Genomic DNA, 20,000 nt, shown 5'->3' on the forward strand with positions numbered 1-20,000 from the left:
AAAATTTTCAATCGCTCGGACTGAAGAGTTGATGCTCGGATAGTACGAGTATACATATTTTAAACGTATACAAGTCACCAACGTCACTCGAGACGCTTATACCACTTCAAGAGCCATTCGGTCAAAGACACCGACTCGTGGCAATGCAGTGTGGAGAAAGTCTGGAACGAGCACGATACAGAACAGTCAGGATGAAATCCCGAGGAGCGACGACTGCTTCTCAACCGAGGTCGAAGAATAGCCGTACGCTCGACGCTGCCCCGACCGACTCGACCGGACCGTCGCTTCTCTTATAGGTACCGAGGCGCCCGCCGGAACGCCGGCGACGCACGGGCTTACGCACGGCCGCTTATGGGGGGAACCGCGCGACCCAACCGCCCGCCCGAACGGCCTGTTATAACTTAGAGCGAAAACCAACACCTGTAATTTCCTTAATAATTGAGCTAGGGCAAAAAAAAAAAACGCTATCTTGTAGGAAAAAAGCAGGGGAACACGATGCCGTCGTTAAAAATATAGATTGCCGTGCTCGTTTTCGAGAAAAAAATGAAAAAATGGTCAAAATCGTCGCAGGACAAAAACTCGACACGCTATCTTGTAGGCAAAAATTAGACGAATTCAAAACCGTAGTTAAAAATATCGGTCGTCGCGCTAGTTTTCGAGAAAAAAACAAAAACGTTCAAAAAATTCGAGATAAAAAAAAAAAAACCAGCCTACCAGATAGAAAAAATTACACTGAACAAATATCATATAGGTCAAAATATGTGTTAGCGTACTAGTTTTCGAGATATAGACGAAAAACCGTCGCCGCCGATCGGTACGTCGGTCGATGCGAAAGCACCGCGCGACCGAGCGCCCGCCTAAAAGACCAGTTCGAACATACCGAAAAATCAAGAAACCGTAACTTCCTTAATAATTGAGCTAGGACAAAAAATCGACACGCTATCTTGCAGGAAAAAATCCGGGGAACACGATGGCGTCGTCAAAAGTGCAGGTCGTCGAGCTCGTTTTCGAGAAAAAAAAAAAAAAATTCTCAAAATTCGACAAAAAAATAAAACGATCAGTGGACCGTGTAGAGAATATAAAACTGCATAAGAATCGTATAGACGAAAATTGGCGTTCACGTGCTCGTTTTTGTGGAAAAAATTAAAAAAGCTCTCAAACTTCGAGATAAAAAAAAAAAAAACCGTCTACCAGGTAGCCAACGGTAAACGGTACAAGTATCGTACGGGCGAAAACGAGCGTTACCGTGCTCGTTTTCGAGTTATTGACGAAAAACAGCCTGGAGCGATCGGTCCGGCGGTCGACGCGCGAAAGTTTCTAAGTCCGCTCTGCTCCGAAACACCGCTCCGGCGTCAAAAATCGTCGTAGGACAAAAAATAGACACGCTATCTTGCAGGAAAAAATCCGGGGAACACGATGGCGTCGTCAAAAGTGCAGGTCGTCGAGCTCGTTTTCGAGAAAAAAAAAACAAAATTCTCAAAATTCGACAAAAAAATAAAACGATCAGTGGACCGTGTAGAGAATATAAAACTGCATAAGAATCGTATAGACGAAAATTGGCGTTCACGTGCTCGTTTTTGTGGAAAAAATTAAAAAAGCTCTCAAACTTCGAGATAAAAAAAAAAAAAACCGTCTACCAGGTAGCCAACGGTAAACGGTACAAGTATCGTACGGGCGAAAACGAGCGTTACCGTGCTCGTTTTCGAGTTATTGACGAAAAACAGCCTGGAGCGATCGGTCCGGCGGTCGACGCGCGAAAGTTTCTAAGTCCGCTCTGCTCCGAAACACCGCTCCGGCGTCAAAAATCGTCGTAGGACAAAAAATCGCCACCCTATCTTGCAGGAAAAAATCCGGGGAACACGATGGCGTCGTCAAAAGTGCAGGTCGTCGAGCTAGTTTTCGAGAAAAAAAAAAAAAAATTCTCAAAACTCGACAAAAAAATAAAACGATCAGTGGACCGTGTAGAGAATCTAAAACTGCATAAGAATCGTATAGACCAAAATTGGCGTTCACGTGCTCGTTTTTGAGAAAAAAGTTAAAAAAGCTCTCAAAATTCGAGATAAAAAAAAAAAAAACCATCTACCAGGTAGCCAACGGTAAACGGTACAAGTATCGTACGGGCGAAAACGAGCGTTACCGTGCTCGTTTTCGAGTTATTGACGAAAAACAGCCTGGAGCGATCGGTCCGGCGGTCGACGCGCGAAAGTTTCTAAGTCCGCTCTGCTCCGAAACACCGCTCCGGCGTCAAAAATCGTCGTAGGACAAAAAATAGACACGCTATCTTGCAGGAAAAAATCCGGGGAACACGATGGCGTCGTCAAAAGTGCAGGTCGTCGAGCTCGTTTTCGAGAAAAAAAAAAAAAAATTCTCAAAATTCGACAAAAAAATAAAACGATCAGTGGACCGTGTAGAGAATATAAAACTGCATAAGAATCGTATAGACGAAAATTGGCGTTCACGTGCTCGTTTTTGTGGAAAAAATTAAAAAAGCTCTCAAACTTCGAGATAAAAAAAAAAAAAACCGTCTACCAGGTAGCCAACGGTAAACGGTACAAGTATCGTACGGGCGAAAACGAGCGTTACCGTGCTCGTTTTCGAGTTATTGACGAAAAACAGCCTGGAGCGATCGGTCCGGCGGTCGACGCGCGAAAGTTTCTAAGTCCGCTCTGCTCCGAATCATCGCTCCGGCGTCAAAAATCGTCGTAGGACAAAAAATCGCCACCCTATCTTGCAGGAAAAAATCCGGGGAACACGATGGCGTCGTCAAAAGTGCAGGTCGTCGAGCTCGTTTTCGAGAAAAAAAAAAAAAAATTCTCAAAATTCGACAAAAAAATAAAACGATCAGTGGACCGTGTAGAGAATATAAAACTGCATAAGAATCGTATAGACCAAAATTGGCGTTCACGTGCTCGTTTTTGAGAAAAAAGTTAAAAAAGCTCTCAAAATTCGAGATAAAAAAAAAAAAAACCATCTACCAGGTAGCCAACGGTAAACGGTACAAGTATCGTACGGGCGAAAACGAGCGTTACCGTGCTCGTTTTCGAGTTATTGACGAAAAACAGCCTGGAGCGATCGGTCCGGCGGTCGACGCGCGAAAGTTTCTAAGTCCGCTCTGCTCCGAAACACCGCTCCGGCGTCAAAAATCGTCGTAGGACAAAAAATAGACACGCTATCTTGCAGGAAAAAATCCGGGGAACACGATGGCGTCGTCAAAAGTGCAGGTCGTCGAGCTCGTTTTCGAGAAAAAAAAAACAAAATTCTCAAAATTCGACAAAAAAATAAAACGATCAGTGGACCGTGTAGAGAATATAAAACTGCATAAGAATCGTATAGACGAAAATTGGCGTTCACGTGCTCGTTTTTGTGGAAAAAATTAAAAAAGCTCTCAAACTTCGAGATAAAAAAAAAAAAAACCGTCTACCAGGTAGCCAACGGTAAACGGTACAAGTATCGTACGGGCGAAAACGAGCGTTACCGTGCTCGTTTTCGAGTTATTGACGAAAAACAGCCTGGAGCGATCGGTCCGGCGGTCGACGCGCGAAAGTTTCTAAGTCCGCTCTGCTCCGAAACACCGCTCCGGCGTCAAAAATCGTCGTAGGACAAAAAATCGCCACCCTATCTTGCAGGAAAAAATCCGGGGAACACGATGGCGTCGTCAAAAGTGCAGGTCGTCGAGCTAGTTTTCGAGAAAAAAAAAAAAAAATTCTCAAAACTCGACAAAAAAATAAAACGATCAGTGGACCGTGTAGAGAATCTAAAACTGCATAAGAATCGTATAGACCAAAATTGGCGTTCACGTGCTCGTTTTTGAGAAAAAAGTTAAAAAAGCTCTCAAAATTCGAGATAAAAAAAAAAAAAACCATCTACCAGGTAGCCAACGGTAAACGGTACAAGTATCGTACGGGCGAAAACGAGCGTTACCGTGCTCGTTTTCGAGTTATTGACGAAAAACAGCCTGGAGCGATCGGTCCGGCGGTCGACGCGCGAAAGTTTCTAAGTCCGCTCTGCTCCGAAACACCGCTCCGGCGTCAAAAATCGTCGTAGGACAAAAAATAGACACGCTATCTTGCAGGAAAAAATCCGGGGAACACGATGGCGTCGTCAAAAGTGCAGGTCGTCGAGCTCGTTTTCGAGAAAAAAAAAAAAAAATTCTCAAAATTCGACAAAAAAATAAAACGATCAGTGGACCGTGTAGAGAATATAAAACTGCATAAGAATCGTATAGACGAAAATTGGCGTTCACGTGCTCGTTTTTGTGGAAAAAATTAAAAAAGCTCTCAAACTTCGAGATAAAAAAAAAAAAAACCGTCTACCAGGTAGCCAACGGTAAACGGTACAAGTATCGTACGGGCGAAAACGAGCGTTACCGTGCTCGTTTTCGAGTTATTGACGAAAAACAGCCTGGAGCGATCGGTCCGGCGGTCGACGCGCGAAAGTTTCTAAGTCCGCTCTGCTCCGAATCATCGCTCCGGCGTCAAAAATCGTCGTAGGACAAAAAATCGCCACCCTATCTTGCAGGAAAAAATCCGGGGAACACGATGGCGTCGTCAAAAGTGCAGGTCGTCGAGCTCGTTTTCGAGAAAAAAAAAAAAAAATTCTCAAAATTCGACAAAAAAATAAAACGATCAGTGGACCGTGTAGAGAATATAAAACTGCATAAGAATCGTATAGACGAAAATTGGCGTTCACGTGCTCGTTTTTGTGGAAAAAATTAAAAAAGCTCTCAAACTTCGAGATAAAAAAAAAAAAAACCGTCTACCAGGTAGCCAACGGTAAACGGTACAAGTATCGTACGGGCGAAAACGAGCGTTACCGTGCTCGTTTTCGAGTTATTGACGAAAAACAGCCTGGAGCGATCGGTCCGGCGGTCGACGCGCGAAAGTTTCTAAGTCCGCTCTGCTCCGAATCATCGCTCCGGCGTCAAAAATCGTCGTAGGACAAAAAATCGCCACCCTATCTTGCAGGAAAAAATCCGGGGAACACGATGGCGTCGTCAAAAGTGCAGGTCGTCGAGCTCGTTTTCGAGAAAAAAAAAAAAAAATTCTCAAAATTCGACAAAAAAATAAAACGATCAGTGGACCGTGTAGAGAATCTAAAACTGCATAAGAATCGTATAGACCAAAATTGGCGTTCACGTGCTCGTTTTTGAGAAAAAAGTTAAAAAAGCTCTCAAAATTCGAGATAAAAAAAAAAAAAACCATCTACCAGGTAGCCAACGGTAAACGGTACAAGTATCGTACGGGCGAAAACGAGCGTTACCGTGCTCGTTTTCGAGTTATTGACGAAAAACAGCCTGGAGCGATCGGTCCGGCGGTCGACGCGCGAAAGTTTCTAAGTCCGCTCTGCTCCGAAACACCGCTCCGGCGTCAAAAATCGTCGTAGGACAAAAAATAGACACGCTATCTTGCAGGAAAAAATCCGGGGAACACGATGGCGTCGTCAAAAGTGCAGGTCGTCGAGCTCGTTTTCGAGAAAAAAAAAAAAAAATTCTCAAAATTCGACAAAAAAATAAAACGATCAGTGGACCGTGTAGAGAATATAAAACTGCATAAGAATCGTATAGACGAAAATTGGCGTTCACGTGCTCGTTTTTGTGGAAAAAATTAAAAAAGCTCTCAAAATTCGAGATAAAAAAAAAAAAAACCATCTACCAGGTAGCCATCGGTAAACGGTACAAGTATCGTACGGGCGAAAACGAGCGTTACCGTGCTCGTTTTCGAGTTATTGACGAAAAACAGCCTGGAGCGATCGGTCCGGCGGTCGACGCGCGAAAGTTTCTAAGTCCGCTCTGCTCCGAAACACCGCTCCGGCGTCAAAAATCGTCGTAGGACAAAAAATAGACACGCTATCTTGCAGGAAAAAATCCGGGGAACACGATGGCGTCGTCAAAAGTGCAGGTCGTCGAGCTCGTTTTCGAGAAAAAAAAAAAAAAATTCTCAAAATTCGACAAAAAAATAAAACGATCAGTGGACCGTGTAGAGAATATAAAACTGCATAAGAATCGTATAGACGAAAATTGGCGTTCACGTGCTCGTTTTTGTGGAAAAAATTAAAAAAGCTCTCAAACTTCGAGATAAAAAAAAAAAAAACCGTCTACCAGGTAGCCAACGGTAAACGGTACAAGTATCGTACGGGCGAAAACGAGCGTTACCGTGCTCGTTTTCGAGTTATTGACGAAAAACAGCCTGGAGCGATCGGTCCGGCGGTCGACGCGCGAAAGTTTCTAAGTCCGCTCTGCTCCGAATCATCGCTCCGGCGTCAAAAATCGTCGTAGGACAAAAAATCGCCACCCTATCTTGCAGGAAAAAATCCGGGGAACACGATGGCGTCGTCAAAAGTGCAGGTCGTCGAGCTCGTTTTCGAGAAAAAAAAAAAAAAATTCTCAAAATTCGACAAAAAAATAAAACGATCAGTGGACCGTGTAGAGAATATAAAACTGCATAAGAATCGTATAGACGAAAATTGGCGTTCACGTGCTCGTTTTTGTGGAAAAAATTAAAAAAGCTCTCAAACTTCGAGATAAAAAAAAAAAAAACCGTCTACCAGGTAGCCAACGGTAAACGGTACAAGTATCGTACGGGCGAAAACGAGCGTTACCGTGCTCGTTTTCGAGTTATTGACGAAAAACAGCCTGGAGCGATCGGTCCGGCGGTCGACGCGCGAAAGTTTCTAAGTCCGCTCTGCTCCGAATCATCGCTCCGGCGTCAAAAATCGTCGTAGGACAAAAAATCGCCACCCTATCTTGCAGGAAAAAATCCGGGGAACACGATGGCGTCGTCAAAAGTGCAGGTCGTCGAGCTCGTTTTCGAGAAAAAAAAAAAAAAATTCTCAAAATTCGACAAAAAAATAAAACGATCAGTGGACCGTGTAGAGAATCTAAAACTGCATAAGAATCGTATAGACCAAAATTGGCGTTCACGTGCTCGTTTTTGAGAAAAAAGTTAAAAAAGCTCTCAAAATTCGAGATAAAAAAAAAAAAAACCATCTACCAGGTAGCCAACGGTAAACGGTACAAGTATCGTACGGGCGAAAACGAGCGTTACCGTGCTCGTTTTCGAGTTATTGACGAAAAACAGCCTGGAGCGATCGGTCCGGCGGTCGACGCGCGAAAGTTTCTAAGTCCGCTCTGCTCCGAAACACCGCTCCGGCGTCAAAAATCGTCGTAGGACAAAAAATAGACACGCTATCTTGCAGGAAAAAATCCGGGGAACACGATGGCGTCGTCAAAAGTGCAGGTCGTCGAGCTCGTTTTCGAGAAAAAAAAAACAAAATTCTCAAAATTCGACAAAAAAATAAAACGATCAGTGGACCGTGTAGAGAATATAAAACTGCATAAGAATCGTATAGACGAAAATTGGCGTTCACGTGCTCGTTTTTGTGGAAAAAATTAAAAAAGCTCTCAAACTTCGAGATAAAAAAAAAAAAAACCGTCTACCAGGTAGCCAACGGTAAACGGTACAAGTATCGTACGGGCGAAAACGAGCGTTACCGTGCTCGTTTTCGAGTTATTGACGAAAAACAGCCTGGAGCGATCGGTCCGGCGGTCGACGCGCGAAAGTTTCTAAGTCCGCTCTGCTCCGAAACACCGCTCCGGCGTCAAAAATCGTCGTAGGACAAAAAATCGCCACCCTATCTTGCAGGAAAAAATCCGGGGAACACGATGGCGTCGTCAAAAGTGCAGGTCGTCGAGCTAGTTTTCGAGAAAAAAAAAAAAAAATTCTCAAAACTCGACAAAAAAATAAAACGATCAGTGGACCGTGTAGAGAATCTAAAACTGCATAAGAATCGTATAGACCAAAATTGGCGTTCACGTGCTCGTTTTTGAGAAAAAAGTTAAAAAAGCTCTCAAAATTCGAGATAAAAAAAAAAAAAACCATCTACCAGGTAGCCAACGGTAAACGGTACAAGTATCGTACGGGCGAAAACGAGCGTTACCGTGCTCGTTTTCGAGTTATTGACGAAAAACAGCCTGGAGCGATCGGTCCGGCGGTCGACGCGCGAAAGTTTCTAAGTCCGCTCTGCTCCGAAACACCGCTCCGGCGTCAAAAATCGTCGTAGGACAAAAAATAGACACGCTATCTTGCAGGAAAAAATCCGGGGAACACGATGGCGTCGTCAAAAGTGCAGGTCGTCGAGCTCGTTTTCGAGAAAAAAAAAAAAAAATTCTCAAAATTCGACAAAAAAATAAAACGATCAGTGGACCGTGTAGAGAATATAAAACTGCATAAGAATCGTATAGACGAAAATTGGCGTTCACGTGCTCGTTTTTGTGGAAAAAATTAAAAAAGCTCTCAAACTTCGAGATAAAAAAAAAAAAAACCGTCTACCAGGTAGCCAACGGTAAACGGTACAAGTATCGTACGGGCGAAAACGAGCGTTACCGTGCTCGTTTTCGAGTTATTGACGAAAAACAGCCTGGAGCGATCGGTCCGGCGGTCGACGCGCGAAAGTTTCTAAGTCCGCTCTGCTCCGAATCATCGCTCCGGCGTCAAAAATCGTCGTAGGACAAAAAATCGCCACCCTATCTTGCAGGAAAAAATCCGGGGAACACGATGGCGTCGTCAAAAGTGCAGGTCGTCGAGCTCGTTTTCGAGAAAAAAAAAAAAAAATTCTCAAAACTCGACAAAAAAATAAAACGATCAGTGGACCGTGTAGAGAATCTAAAACTGCATAAGAATCGTATAGACCAAAATTGGCGTTCACGTGCTCGTTTTTGAGAAAAAAGTTAAAAAAGCTCTCAAAATTCGAGATAAAAAAAAAAAAACCATCTACCAGGTAGCCAACGGTAAACGGTACAAGTATCGTACGGGCGAAAACGAGCGTTACCGTGCTCGTTTTCGAGTTATTGACGAAAAACAGCCTGGAGCGATCGGTCCGGCGGTCGACGCGCGAAAGTTTCTAAGTCCGCTTTGCTCCGAAACACCGCTCCGGCGTCAAAAATCGTCGTAGGACAAAAAATAGACACGCTATCTTGCAGGAAAAAATCCGGGGAACACGATGGCGTCGTCAAAAGTGCAGGTCGTCGAGCTCGTTTTCGAGAAAAAAAAAAAAAAATTCTCAAAATTCGACAAAAAAATAAAACGATCAGTGGACCGTGTAGAGAATATAAAACTGCATAAGAATCGTATAGACGAAAATTGGCGTTCACGTGCTCGTTTTTGTGGAAAAAATTAAAAAAGCTCTCAAACTTCGAGATAAAAAAAAAAAAAACCGTCTACCAGGTAGCCAACGGTAAACGGTACAAGTATCGTACGGGCGAAAACGAGCGTTACCGTGCTCGTTTTCGAGTTATTGACGAAAAACAGCCTGGAGCGATCGGTCCGGCGGTCGACGCGCGAAAGTTTCTAAGTCCGCTCTGCTCCGAATCATCGCTCCGGCGTCAAAAATCGTCGTAGGACAAAAAATCGCCACCCTATCTTGCAGGAAAAAATCCGGGGAACACGATGGCGTCGTCAAAAGTGCAGGTCGTCGAGCTCGTTTTCGAGAAAAAAAAAAAAAAATTCTCAAAATTCGACAAAAAAATAAAACGATCAGTGGACCGTGTAGAGAATATAAAACTGCATAAGAATCGTATAGACCAAAATTGGCGTTCACGTGCTCGTTTTTGAGAAAAAAGTTAAAAAAGCTCTCAAAATTCGAGATAAAAAAAAAAAAAACCATCTACCAGGTAGCCAACGGTAAACGGTACAAGTATCGTACGGGCGAAAACGAGCGTTACCGTGCTCGTTTTCGAGTTATTGACGAAAAACAGCCTGGAGCGATCGGTCCGGCGGTCGACGCGCGAAAGTTTCTAAGTCCGCTCTGCTCCGAAACACCGCTCCGGCGTCAAAAATCGTCGTAGGACAAAAAATAGACACGCTATCTTGCAGGAAAAAATCCGGGGAACACGATGGCGTCGTCAAAAGTGCAGGTCGTCGAGCTCGTTTTCGAGAAAAAAAAAACAAAATTCTCAAAATTCGACAAAAAAATAAAACGATCAGTGGACCGTGTAGAGAATATAAAACTGCATAAGAATCGTATAGACGAAAATTGGCGTTCACGTGCTCGTTTTTGTGGAAAAAATTAAAAAAGCTCTCAAACTTCGAGATAAAAAAAAAAAAAACCGTCTACCAGGTAGCCAACGGTAAACGGTACAAGTATCGTACGGGCGAAAACGAGCGTTACCGTGCTCGTTTTCGAGTTATTGACGAAAAACAGCCTGGAGCGATCGGTCCGGCGGTCGACGCGCGAAAGTTTCTAAGTCCGCTCTGCTCCGAAACACCGCTCCGGCGTCAAAAATCGTCGTAGGACAAAAAATCGCCACCCTATCTTGCAGGAAAAAATCCGGGGAACACGATGGCGTCGTCAAAAGTGCAGGTCGTCGAGCTAGTTTTCGAGAAAAAAAAAAAAAAATTCTCAAAACTCGACAAAAAAATAAAACGATCAGTGGACCGTGTAGAGAATCTAAAACTGCATAAGAATCGTATAGACCAAAATTGGCGTTCACGTGCTCGTTTTTGAGAAAAAAGTTAAAAAAGCTCTCAAAATTCGAGATAAAAAAAAAAAAAACCATCTACCAGGTAGCCAACGGTAAACGGTACAAGTATCGTACGGGCGAAAACGAGCGTTACCGTGCTCGTTTTCGAGTTATTGACGAAAAACAGCCTGGAGCGATCGGTCCGGCGGTCGACGCGCGAAAGTTTCTAAGTCCGCTCTGCTCCGAAACACCGCTCCGGCGTCAAAAATCGTCGTAGGACAAAAAATAGACACGCTATCTTGCAGGAAAAAATCCGGGGAACACGATGGCGTCGTCAAAAGTGCAGGTCGTCGAGCTCGTTTTCGAGAAAAAAAAAAAAAAATTCTCAAAATTCGACAAAAAAATAAAACGATCAGTGGACCGTGTAGAGAATATAAAACTGCATAAGAATCGTATAGACGAAAATTGGCGTTCACGTGCTCGTTTTTGTGGAAAAAATTAAAAAAGCTCTCAAACTTCGAGATAAAAAAAAAAAAAACCGTCTACCAGGTAGCCAACGGTAAACGGTACAAGTATCGTACGGGCGAAAACGAGCGTTACCGTGCTCGTTTTCGAGTTATTGACGAAAAACAGCCTGGAGCGATCGGTCCGGCGGTCGACGCGCGAAAGTTTCTAAGTCCGCTCTGCTCCGAATCATCGCTCCGGCGTCAAAAATCGTCGTAGGACAAAAAATCGCCACCCTATCTTGCAGGAAAAAATCCGGGGAACACGATGGCGTCGTCAAAAGTGCAGGTCGTCGAGCTCGTTTTCGAGAAAAAAAAAAAAAAATTCTCAAAATTCGACAAAAAAATAAAACGATCAGTGGACCGTGTAGAGAATATAAAACTGCATAAGAATCGTATAGACCAAAATTGGCGTTCACGTGCTCGTTTTTGAGAAAAAAGTTAAAAAAGCTCTCAAAATTCGAGATAAAAAAAAAAAAAACCATCTACCAGGTAGCCAACGGTAAACGGTACAAGTATCGTACGGGCGAAAACGAGCGTTACCGTGCTCGTTTTCGAGTTATTGACGAAAAACAGCCTGGAGCGATCGGTCCGGCGGTCGACGCGCGAAAGTTTCTAAGTCCGCTCTGCTCCGAAACACCGCTCCGGCGTCAAAAATCGTCGTAGGACAAAAAATAGACACGCTATCTTGCAGGAAAAAATCCGGGGAACACGATGGCGTCGTCAAAAGTGCAGGTCGTCGAGCTCGTTTTCGAGAAAAAAAAAAAAAAATTCTCAAAATTCGACAAAAAAATAAAACGATCAGTGGACCGTGTAGAGAATATAAAACTGCATAAGAATCGTATAGACGAAAATTGGCGTTCACGTGCTCGTTTTTGTGGAAAAAATTAAAAAAGCTCTCAAAATTCGAGATAAAAAAAAAAAAAACCATCTACCAGGTAGCCAACGGTAAACGGTACAAGTATCGTACGGGCGAAAACGAGCGTTACCGTGCTCGTTTTCGAGTTATTGACGAAAAACAGCCTGGAGCGATCGGTCCGGCGGTCGACGCGCGAAAGTTTCTAAGTCCGCTCTGCTCCGAAACACCGCTCCGGCGTCAAAAATCGTCGTAGGACAAAAAATAGACACGCTATCTTGCAGGAAAAAATCCGGGGAACACGATGGCGTCGTCAAAAGTGCAGGTCGTCGAGCTCGTTTTCGAGAAAAAAAAAACAAAATTCTCAAAATTCGACAAAAAAATAAAACGATCAGTGGACCGTGTAGAGAATATAAAACTGCATAAGAATCGTATAGACGAAAATTGGCGTTCACGTGCTCGTTTTTGTGGAAAAAATTAAAAAAGCTCTCAAACTTCGAGATAAAAAAAAAAAAAACCGTCTACCAGGTAGCCAACGGTAAACGGTACAAGTATCGTACGGGCGAAAACGAGCGTTACCGTGCTCGTTTTCGAGTTATTGACGAAAAACAGCCTGGAGCGATCGGTCCGGCGGTCGACGCGCGAAAGTTTCTAAGTCCGCTCTGCTCCGAAACACCGCTCCGGCGTCAAAAATCGTCGTAGGACAAAAAATCGCCACCCTATCTTGCAGGAAAAAATCCGGGGAACACGATGGCGTCGTCAAAAGTGCAGGTCGTCGAGCTAGTTTTCGAGAAAAAAAAAAAAAAATTCTCAAAACTCGACAAAAAAATAAAACGATCAGTGGACCGTGTAGAGAATCTAAAACTGCATAAGAATCGTATAGACCAAAATTGGCGTTCACGTGCTCGTTTTTGAGAAAAAAGTTAAAAAAGCTCTCAAAATTCGAGATAAAAAAAAAAAAAACCATCTACCAGGTAGCCAACGGTAAACGGTACAAGTATCGTACGGGCGAAAACGAGCGTTACCGTGCTCGTTTTCGAGTTATTGACGAAAAACAGCCTGGAGCGATCGGTCCGGCGGTCGACGCGCGAAAGTTTCTAAGTCCGCTCTGCTCCGAAACACCGCTCCGGCGTCAAAAATCGTCGTAGGACAAAAAATAGACACGCTATCTTGCAGGAAAAAATCCGGGGAACACGATGGCGTCGTCAAAAGTGCAGGTCGTCGAGCTCGTTTTCGAGAAAAAAAAAAAAAAATTCTCAAAATTCGACAAAAAAATAAAACGATCAGTGGACCGTGTAGAGAATATAAAACTGCATAAGAATCGTATAGACGAAAATTGGCGTTCACGTGCTCGTTTTTGTGGAAAAAATTAAAAAAGCTCTCAAACTTCGAGATAAAGAAAAAAAAAACCGTCTACCAGGTAGCCAACGGTAAACGGTACAAGTATCGTACGGGCGAAAACGAGCGTTACCGTGCTCGTTTTCGAGTTATTGACGAAAAACAGCCTGGAGCGATCGGTCCGGCGGTCGACGCGCGAAAGTTTCTAAGTCCGCTCTGCTCCGAATCATCGCTCCGGCGTCAAAAATCGTCGTAGGACAAAAAATCGCCACCCTATCTTGCAGGAAAAAATCCGGGGAACACGATGGCGTCGTCAAAAGTGCAGGTCGTCGAGCTCGTTTTCGAGAAAAAAAAAAAAAAATTCTCAAAATTCGACAAAAAAATAAAACGATCAGTGGACCGTGTAGAGAATATAAAACTGCATAAGAATCGTATAGACGAAAATTGGCGTTCACGTGCTCGTTTTTGTGGAAAAAATTAAAAAAGCTCTCAAACTTCGAGATAAAAAAAAAAAAAACCGTCTACCAGGTAGCCAACGGTAAACGGTACAAGTATCGTACGGGCGAAAACGAGCGTTACCGTGCTCGTTTTCGAGTTATTGACGAAAAACAGCCTGGAGCGATCGGTCCGGCGGTCGACGCGCGAAAGTTTCTAAGTCCGCTCTGCTCCGAATCATCGCTCCGGCGTCAAAAATCGTCGTAGGACAAAAAATCGCCACCCTATCTTGCAGGAAAAAATCCGGGGAACACGATGGCGTCGTCAAAAGTGCAGGTCGTCGAGCTCGTTTTCGAGAAAAAAAAAAAAAAATTCTCAAAATTCGACAAAAAAATAAAACGATCAGTGGACCGTGTAGAGAATCTAAAACTGCATAAGAATCGTATAGACCAAAATTGGCGTTCACGTGCTCGTTTTTGAGAAAAAAGTTAAAAAAGCTCTCAAAATTCGAGATAAAAAAAAAAAAAACCATCTACCAGGTAGCCAACGGTAAACGGTACAAGTATCGTACGGGCGAAAACGAGCGTTACCGTGCTCGTTTTCGAGTTATTGACGAAAAACAGCCTGGAGCGATCGGTCCGGCGGTCGACGCGCGAAAGTTTCTAAGTCCGCTCTGCTCCGAAACACCGCTCCGGCGTCAAAAATCGTCGTAGGACAAAAAATAGACACGCTATCTTGCAGGAAAAAATCCGGGGAACACGATGGCGTCGTCAAAAGTGCAGGTCGTCGAGCTCGTTTTCGAGAAAAAAAAAAAAAAATTCTCAAAATTCGACAAAAAAATAAAACGATCAGTGGACCGTGTAGAGAATATAAAACTGCATAAGAATCGTATAGACGAAAATTGGCGTTCACGTGCTCGTTTTTGTGGAAAAAATTAAAAAAGCTCTCAAAATTCGAGATAAAAAAAAAAAAAACCATCTACCAGGTAGCCATCGGTAAACGGTACAAGTATCGTACGGGCGAAAACGAGCGTTACCGTGCTCGTTTTCGAGTTATTGACGAAAAACAGCCTGGAGCGATCGGTCCGGCGGTCGACGCGCGAAAGTTTCTAAGTCCGCTCTGCTCCGAAACACCGCTCCGGCGTCAAAAATCGTCGTAGGACAAAAAATAGACACGCTATCTTGCAGGAAAAAATCCGGGGAACACGATGGCGTCGTCAAAAGTGCAGGTCGTCGAGCTCGTTTTCGAGAAAAAAAAAAAAAAATTCTCAAAATTCGACAAAAAAATAAAACGATCAGTGGACCGTGTAGAGAATCTAAAACTGCATAAGAATCGTATAGACGAAAATTGGCCTTAACGTGCTGGTTTTCGAGTTATTGACGATAAGCCGGTATATATATGTCCGAGATAAAAAAAAAGATAGGGACAGTGGGAATCTCCTATACTATCACGGGCGTGTATTCTCCTACTAGTTTGATGGTTGCTGTTGCATAAACCACCGACTGTTTGGCCCGCCGTTTAACCGCGCAGTTTAAAATTGCAACACAATGTTGGTGTCGCTCCGGATCGAAAAAATGGAAAAACGACATACTTTACGCATAGGGGCGGCTGATCTTAACATATTTTGTCAATGTCATCTTCCCAGTGACCCTAGGAAGGAGTTTGCCGTTGCACGTTTTCCTATTAAAAAGTAATTAGTGTACAAAAATTTTCGTGAAGCAAAAAACAAGAATATGAAAGTACGTTCCATGAGCATTACGGTGAATAAAACAGAAATTAAAAATTCCCGAGGGGTTGAACAGCATCATATTGAATTCGTTTTGCTGACTGGGGTCTGCGCCCCCCAGACCCCCGCTACACTAGCCCAGACCAAACCCACTTTGTAATAGTGGTATCATATTAAATTGAACAGCATCGTACTTAATTCGTTTTGCTGAATGGGGGGCTGCGCCCCCCAAACCCCCGCTACACTAGCCCAGACCTAACCCATTTTGTAATAGCGGTATCAAATTAAATTGAACAGCATCGTACTAAATTCGTTTTGCTGACTGGGGGGCTGCGCCCCCCAGACCCCCGCAACACTAGCCCGGACCTAACCCACTTTGTAATAGCGGTATCATATTAAATTGAACAGCATCGTACTAAATTCGTTTTGCTGAATGGGGGGCTGCGCCCCCCAAACCCCCGCTACACTAGCCCAGACCTAACCCATTTTGTAATAGCGGTATCAAATTAAATTGAACAGCATCATATTGAATTCGTTTTGCTGACTGGGGTCTGCGCCCCCCAGACCCCCGCTACAATAGCCCAGACCTAACCCACTTTGTAATAGTGGTATCATATTAAATTGAACAGCATCGTACTTAATTCGTTTTGCTGAATGGGGGGCTGCGCCCCCCAAACCCCCGCTACACTAGCCCAGACCTAACCCATTTTGTAATAGCGGTATCAAATTAAATTGAACAGCATCGTACTAAATTCGTTTTGCTGACAGGGGTCTGCGCCCCCCAGACCCCCGCTACACTAGCCCAGACCTAACCCCCTTTGTAATAGCGGTATCATATTAAATTGAACAGCATCATATTGAATTCGTTTTGCTGACTGGGGTCTGCGCGCCCCAGACCCCCGCAACACTAGCCCGGACCTAACCCACTTTGTAATAGCGGTATCACATTAAATTGAACAGCATCGTACTAAATTCGTTTTGCTGAATGGGGGGCTGCGCCCCCCAAACCCCCGCTACACTAGCCCAGACCTAACCCATTTTGTAATAGCGGTATCAAACTAAATTGAACAGCATCATATTGAATTCGTTTTGCTGACTGGGGTCTGCGCCCCCCCGACCCCCGCTACAATAGCCCAGACCTAACCCACTTTGTAATAGTGGTATCATATTAAATTGAACAGCATCGTACTTAATTCGTTTTGCTGAATGGGGGGCTGCGCCCCCCAAACCCCCGCTACACTAGCCCAGACCTAACCCATTTTGTAATAGCGGTATCAAATTAAATTGAACAGCATCGTACTAAATTCGTTTTGCTGACAGGGGTCTGCGCCCCCCAGACCCCCGCTACACTAGCCCAGACCTAACCCCCTTTGTAATAGCGGTATCATATTAAATTGAACAGCATCATATTGAATTCGTTTTGCTGACTGGGGTCTGCGCGCCCCAGACCCCCGCAACACTAGCCCGGACCTAACCCACTTTGTAATAGCGGTATCATATTAAATTGAACAGCATCGTACTAAATTCGTTTTGCTGAATGGGGGGCTGCGCCCCCCAAACCCCCGCTACACTAGCCCAGACCTAACCCATTTTGTAATAGCGGTATCAAATTAAATTGAACAGCATCATATTGAATTCGTTTTGCTGACTGGGGTCTGCGCCCCCCAGACCCCCGCTATACTAGCCCAGACCTAACCCACTTTGTAATAGTGGTATCATATTAAATTGAACAGCATCGTACATAATTCGTTTTGCTGAATGGGGGGCTGCGCCCCCCAAACCCCCGCTACACTAGCCCAGACCTAACCCATTTTGTAATAGCTGTATCAAATTAAATTGAACAGCATCATATTGAATTCGTTTTGCTGACAGGGGTCTGCGCCCCCCAGACCCCCGCTACACTAGCCCAGACCTAACCCACTTTGTAATAGTGGTATCATATTAAATTGAACAGCATCGTACATAATTCGTTTTGCTGAATGGGGGGCTGCGCCCCCCAAACCCCCGCTACACTAGCCCAGACCTAACCCATTTTGTAATAGCGGTATCAAATTAAATTGAACAGCATCATATTGAATTCGTTTTGCTGACTGGGGTCTGCGCCCCCCAAACCCCCGCTACACTAGCCCAGACCTAACCCATTTTGTAATAGCGGTATCAAATTAAATTGAACAGCATCATATTGAATTCGTTTTGCTGACTGGGGTCTGCGCCCCCCAAACCCCCGCTACACCAGCCCAGACCTAACCCATTTTGTAATAGCGGTATCAAATTAAATTGAGCAGCATCATATTGAATTCGTTTTGCTGACAGGGGTCTGCGCCCCCCAGACCCCCGCTACACTAGCCCAGACCTAACCCCCTTTGTAATAGCGGTATCATATTAAATTGAACAGCATCATATTGAATTCGTTTTGCTGACTGGGGTCTGCGCGCCCCAAACCCCCGCAACACTGGCCCAGACCTAGCCCATTTTGTAATGACTGTATTGGAACTGCGTTAGGGCTAGTTTAGAATTGGTTAGGTGAAGTAATGCGGAGAGCAGTTTCGCCTGCGTCCCGGGATGCTTGTTGGCATGAGTGGTGTCTGAATGAGTAAAGACGGATGAGACACTTGTGGGGTATGGTGAGTCAGATTCCCAAACTACCCATATATTCTTCTGAGGCATGGGTGCCTATCCAAGGATCTCCTTCGGTATCTAAAACAGAAATAAAAAAAAAAAAAAAAAAAAAAAAAAAAAAATGAATATGGACTGTGTTAGGACTGAATTGGATAAGGTCTGGGTTACGTCTCGGTTAGGTCTGAGTTAGGACTGGTTTAAGACTGGGTTAGGACTGGGTTAGGACTGGGTTAGGACTGGGTTAGGTCTGGGTTAGGACTGGGTTAGGTCTGGGTTAGGTCTGGGTTAGGACTGGGTTAGGTCTGGGTTAGGACTGGGTTAGGACTGGGTTAGGTCTGGGTTAGGTCTGGGTTAGGTCTGGGTTAGGACTGGGTTAGGACTGGGTTACGACTGGGTTAGGTCTGGGTTACGACTGGGTTAGGTCTGGGTTACGACTGGGTTAGGTCTGGGTTACGACTGGGTTAGGTCTGGGTTACGACTGGGTTAGGATTGGGTTAGGTCTGGTTTAGGACTGGGTTAGGTCTAGGTTAGGACTGGGTTAGGTCTGGGTTAGGTCTGGGTTAGGACTGGGTTAGGTCTGGGTTAGGACTGGGTTAGTACTGGGTTAGGACTGGGTTAGGTCTGGGTTAGGTCTGGGTTATTTCTGGGTTAGGTCTGGGTTAGGTCTGGGTTAGGTCTGGGTTAGGGCTGGGTTAGGTCTGGGTTAGGTCTGGGTCAGGTCTGGGGTATTTCTGGGTTAGGACTGGGTTAGGTCTGGGTTAGGTCTGGGTTATTTCTGGGTTAGGTCTGGGTTAGGTCTGGGTTAGGTCTGGGTTAGGTCTGGGTTAGGACTGGGTTAGGTCTGGGTTAGGACTGGGTTAGGTCTGGGTTAGGTCTGGGTTAGGTCTGGGTTAGGTCTGGGTTATTTCTGGGTTAGGTCTGGGTTAGGTCTGGGTTAGGTCTGGGTTAGGGCTGGGTTAGGTCTGGGTTAGGTCTGGGTCAGGTCTGGGGTATTTCTGGGTTAGGACTGGGTTAGGTCTGGGTTAGGACTGGGTTAGGTCTGGGTTAGGACTGGGTTAGGACTGGGTTAGGTCTGGGTTAGGTCTGGGTTAGGTTTGGGTTAGGACTGGGTAGGTTCTGGGTTAGGACTTGGTTAGGACTGGGTTAGGACTGTGTTAGGACTGGGTTAGGTCTGGGTTAGGTCTGGGTTAGGACTGGGTTAGGTCTGGGTTAGGACTGGGTTAGGACTGGGTTAGGTCTGGGTTAGGTCTGGGTTAGGACTGGGTTAGGTCTGGGTTAGGACTGGGTTAGGTCTGGGTTAGTACTGGATTTGGTTAGGTCTGGGTTAGGTCTGGGTTAGGTCTGGGTTAGGACTGGGTTAGGACTGGGTTAGGTCTGGGTTAGGACTGGGTTAGGACTGGGTTAGGACTGGGTTAGGTCTGGGTTAGGTCTGGGTTATTTCTGGGTTAGGTCTGGGTTAGGTCTGGGTTAGGTCTGGGTTAGGTCTGGGTTAGGTCTGGGTTAGGACTGGGTTAGGACTGGGTTAGGTCTGGGTTAGGTCTGGGTTAGGACTGGGTTAGGTCTGGGTTAGGACTGGGTTAGGTCTGGGTTAGGTCTGGGTTCGGTCTGGGTTAGGACTGGGTTAGGTCTGGGTTAGGTCTGGGTTAGGTCTGGGTTAGGTCTGGGTTAGGACTGGGTTAGGACTGGGTTAGGACTGGGTTAGGTCTGGGTTAGGTCTGGGTTATTTCTGGGTTAGGACTGGGTTAGGACTGGGTTAGGACTGGGTTAGGTCTGGGTTAGGTCTGGGTTAGGTCTGAGTTAGGTCTGGGTTAGGACTGGGTTAGGACTGGGTTAGGTCTGGGTTAGGTCTGGGTTAGGACTGGGTTAGGACTGGGTTAGGTCTGGGTTAGGTCTGGGTTAGGACTGGGTTAGGTCTGGGTTAGGACTGGGTTAGGTCTGGGTTAGTACTGGATTTGGTTAGGTCTGGGTTAGGTCTGGGTTAGGTCTGGGTTAGGTCTGGGTTAGGACTGGGTTAGGTCTGGGTTAGGACTGGGTTAGGTCTGGGTTAGTACTGGATTTGGTTAGGTC

This window comes from Colletes latitarsis, unplaced genomic scaffold (assembly GCF_051014445.1).
Source record: "Colletes latitarsis isolate SP2378_abdomen unplaced genomic scaffold, iyColLati1 scaffold0068, whole genome shotgun sequence".
In the NCBI taxonomy this organism is placed as follows: Eukaryota; Metazoa; Arthropoda; class Insecta; order Hymenoptera; family Colletidae; genus Colletes; species Colletes latitarsis.